The sequence below is a fragment of the Octopus bimaculoides genome, chromosome 1 (genome assembly GCF_001194135.2).
Source record: "Octopus bimaculoides isolate UCB-OBI-ISO-001 chromosome 1, ASM119413v2, whole genome shotgun sequence".
Classification (NCBI taxonomy): Eukaryota; Metazoa; Mollusca; class Cephalopoda; order Octopoda; family Octopodidae; genus Octopus; species Octopus bimaculoides.
The window spans coordinates 191,059,601-191,064,368 of NC_068981.1; the positions used below are offsets into that span (position 1 = coordinate 191,059,601).

The 4,768-nt window shown below is 33.7% G+C and overlaps 1 protein-coding gene across 8 annotated transcripts in view; it reads left to right on the top strand.

The window, feature by feature from the left end:
- Positions 1-4,768, top strand: part of LOC106884166 (protocadherin Fat 4) — a 693,587-nt gene that overhangs the window by 366,867 nt on the left and 321,952 nt on the right. For all 8 annotated transcript variants that reach the window (XM_052973410.1, XM_052973407.1, XM_052973404.1 and 5 more), the window contains one exon: positions 4,087-4,130. The gene's annotated coding sequence lies outside the window, so the exon portion shown is untranslated. The remainder of the gene's footprint in view (positions 1-4,086; positions 4,131-4,768) is intronic.

Consider the following 4,768-nt stretch of genomic DNA (forward strand, 5'->3'; position numbering starts at 1 on the left):
TATATATATATATATATATATATGTATGTATGTATGTGTAAGTGCATACTTTCTCGAACTTTTATTAAACTGCTTTTGGCTAATACATTTCTTTACTAACATCCTTATGTCTCCCACCTCACTTCCTTTATATATTATCCTCTTCAAAATAAATTGAAGAATTCTCTGAAATTTATGTAATTACAATTTTAATCATTCAATACAAAATGTTCAATTAGATATATATGCTGCTCTGTGTATATGTATATATATATGTGTGTGTGTATGTGTGTATGTTTGCGTCCACTTATGTATTTGTGTTCAGCTGCATGCTTATAATTCTTGAAAACTTCAATCTCTGAATGTTAGTAATTAGAGACAAAAATCTACTTGAACCTGTTGATTGACTTCTCGTTCTTACTTTGAAGAATCTTCCTATCTTTGTTTGGAATCTCTAAACGAAGACAACTTAATGATTAAGGAGGGTTTGTGTGTGCTTCAGTTTTGTTAACAGCTCCATTTTTCTTTTTCTATTCTTTATTTTTTATGGCAATCAAAACCAATGAAATAATAATCTTAATAAATCTGTGATAAAAATCTCAAAATTTAACTTTGCTTAGAAATATAATTTAAAATTAAATTAAATTGCAGATTTCCGTTTGTTCATTTATTAGAAAAAATAAAAGTTAGTACTCCTTTATAGAAGTTTACCTTGTATAAGCAGTAGTAGTAGTAGTAGTAAGAGGAGGTGGAATAATTAACCCTGTATAAGGGACAAGAGAAAACAATGATTGTAATTTTTGTCTTCTCACCTTATTGCTTACCTTCCCAGTATTCACTTCATCCTTAACACACTCTGTTCTATTTGCCATCATAATCCTATTATCTCATTTCTTATTTTTCCTTCCATATTTCTTACCCAAAATTGCTTGAGGTTTTTTTTGTTCTTTATTTTTTGTGTGGGTGTTTCCCTATTAATCTTTATTTGTAGGAGGAACAAAGAAATGTGAGTTATGTATTTCCAGTCAATGCGTTAAGGGCAGAGTATTAGAGTACTAATGTGGTTAAGAAATTCATTTTGCCCTTCATATGGTTTTTGGGTTCACTCCCACTGTGCCACACCTGCAGCATCTTCTAATATAGCCAAGCATTGGCAATGCATTGTGAATGAATTTGATTGACAGAAATTGTGTGGAAGTCTATCATGTGTGTGTGTGTGTGTGTTGGATTGTTTATGTCCCCATAATCCAACAGCTGGTACTGGATTGTTTGTCCCCATAACTTAGTGGTTCAGCAAAAGGATGATGTGTGTTCCCAGAGAATATTACCCTCAGGGTGCTAGTGTTGGTATATTCGTGAATAAGTCACTAACCGAAATAAGTGGATCTATTGTTTAGGAAAATACTATTTACTTGTTTAATTGCTGTACTGGATAAATTGCGAAAATAACTCAAACAGTTCAAATACTAAGAAATAAGCATACTCAATTTGATTTATACCAAATAATTTAGGAAAATGAATGGGTTATTTCCCTTGGCTTTTAAAATAAAATGTATTAGATATCTGCAGGGATCCCTTCCAGGGACCCAATTATCGATTTTTTTTCAACAATCTGAGTATGCCATGCGGTTTCCAGACATGTGTCAAAATCGATAAAACGATGTAGGAGGAGTTAGCTAACAACTCCACAAACACACCCACAGAATTTTTCACACATATATATATATATATATATATATATATATATAGGGAGAATTCACAAAAAAAACAACAGATGAAAACAGGTGGTGTAGAAAACAAACAGATGTATTAGTATAACACTCAGGAATTGAAAAAGTCTTTAACGTTTCGAGCCTATGCTCTTCCACAGAAAGGAACACAGAAAAAAAGGAGAGAAAAAAACGGAGAGAACTATATATATAGTTGAAAAGTGGTTAAGAGTCCATACAAATCAAAAATTATAGTTAAAAAGGTAAATAAAGTTGGAAAAGGCATGGAAGTATATGGTTATGTAGATCCAACAGACTAAAAGAGGTATCAAAGGGGTGCATAGTCAAAGAATGGTGGTAAACCACTGCTCTCGAATAAGCTATAAAACATTCTTCCCATGTTATTATAAAAAGAAAAAAACGCATTGAAGGTGGGCATTGGAGTCTGTGTCCTCCAAAATGACAAGATGGTCATGGTTGAATTCAAATCCTCCTGTAGACTACTTTACCTTTCATTCTTCTAGAATTGGTAAAAATGAAGCTGCAATGGAACACTGAGGTTACTTTAGTTCTGTAAAGCATTGTACACGTGAATGGAAGTCTAATAGAAGACTGAGATATTTATAGATTTGAAAATATGTTATACAATGGCATTAATAATTACCATCTGTAGAATGCCAAACATTTATCATGAGTAATTGTTAAGGTTTGCATAGTTGCTTCCTTAGATTAAAAAAGTAATATGTCCTGTGAGTATATCCCCACTCCCTTCAGATTAACAAAAAAAGCATTCTTTGACATGAGCTTTTACAATAGCAGTTTTATGTGTATTTTAGTTGGGGTGTTTTTGTTTTGTTTTGTTTTTTTTCCTTTTCCATTCATTGGAATTCTTTCTTTGTAATTCTCTTTTAAAATTCGCTCCTTGTAATGTCTGAGTATTTTTCTAGTGCATCTCTACCCTTAATTTCCTTTCTTGTTAAATGCACCCTAACCTTCCCTAACAACTTTGATTTAATTACCTTATTGACAATGACTTAGTAAAGGCTTGTTTGGTAGAAAACCCGTTAAGCAACAGCAGCAGCAGCAGCCATCAAATTATCCCCACCATGATTGAAGAAAATAGAATAATACTGCTGTTGATGATGATGGTGGTAGCAGTGGCGGTGGAGGTGGCGGCAGTGGTGTTGACAGCAACAGTAGCTGTGTCATGTCAAAGCAAGGATTTGAAGAACGCCGTTATCTAGTTTCCGAGGAATAATTATTCAGTTCTTTTCTATTTTTCTTTTTCGTATGTAACCCCCTTAAATAATCCTTCTAACCCTCCATACCTACTTTAGTTGTCCCCTTTTCTTCACACACACACACCTATTAACTCACATTTCCACTCCCTCCCCTCCATGCCAACATAACTGGAATTCAATGTTCCTACTGCTTCTACTTTCACTTTTGCAAGTAACTGTTAATTCCTCCAATTCAATTAGTTTGTGTTTTATTTTCAAACATTTTTGGCAACAGTTAAACACAATTAAGGATGCTAAATCTATATGAAAATATTTTGGCTTCTTAACAAATATTAATGACGTAGCAGTATTCTTGGTTACATTATCTTTATGATGTTTATTGATCTCTACCAATTAATAGTAGATTAATATTACTGTTAATTATCAAGGCGGCGAGCTGGCAGAACCGTTAGCACACTGGGAAAAATGATTAGCAGTATTTCCTCTGTCTTTACGTTCTGAGTTCAAATTTCACCAAAGTTGTCTTTGCCTTCGTCCTTTCAGAGTTGATAAAATAAATACTATTTGAGTATTGGGATCAAAATAATTGACTTAGCCCCTCCCCTCAAAAACTGCCAGCTTAGTGCCAAAATTTTAAATCAATATTACTGTTAATTACAGAGTAGTCTTAACACTAACCTTATTAGTTTCGTCATCATCATCATGTAACATTCGCTTTTCCATGCTTCAAAGGATCAGACAAATTTTTTGAGGTAGATTTTCTACAGCTGGATACATTTCCTGTCACCAACCTTCCCCTGTTACCAAGCAAAGTAATATTTTCCCATGGCTGAACATGTTTTCCATGGAAGACAGGAAATGAACAACATCACTTGTATCAATCATAGTGATGCTCACTTACAACCATCAGGTGATGTCAAGACAAGGTTACACACAAACATATATGCATACATACACATGATGGGTTTCTTTCAATTGCCATCTACCAAATCCACTCACAAGGCTTTGGCAGGCCTGGAGCTATAGTATCCTATTATTATAGAGATATTATTATGTAGATAGTTTTATTTCTGATCTCATGCACATTCAATTTCTCTTTTAGCTGAAATGGTTTTGTAATTTCCTATTAAACTGTATGTATCCTTCCTTTATTGCAGGCATGTTAGCTCACCTGACCACAAGGGAACGTTAATCTACCACAGTAAGTACCTTTTGTTTTGCTTTGCTTTTTTTTCTTTAACATATGTGAAAGTGCATGTCCTAGTGCTTACATCATTGCACTCACTCATTGCTGGATCATGGGTTCAATTTCCAGTTCGGGTGGTATATTGTGTTCTTGGACAAAACACTTCGTTTCGTGTTGTTCCAGTTCACTCAGCTGCAGATGGACAACCTTACAACTGGCCAGTAGTCAGAATTTTGAATATTCCTTTTGTTTGTTAACGAACTCCTCTTGACAAGTTCGTAAAAAAATAAAAGCACTAATAAAGGATTATCCAAAATTCTGACTGCCTCCTTTTTCTCAATATACAATATTTGTACACTACTTCAAACACTTTATACATATATACATTTTCAAAATGTAACCACATGTGAATCGTTGGCGATCTTTTTCCTCCATCTTCCTTTTCTCTTGGACTTTCTTTTGTCTTCTGTTTCTGAAGAAGAGCATTGCTCAAAACGTAAAACCTCCTTTCTTTCCTTCCCTGAGCGTCTGCTAATACTTTGCATGTACCACATCTTCACATTGTTTTTCTTGTGTTTGTTCTTGTTTTTCTTGTGTTTGTTCTTGTTTTGGGGATTTTATATACATATATATTTATATATATATATATATAT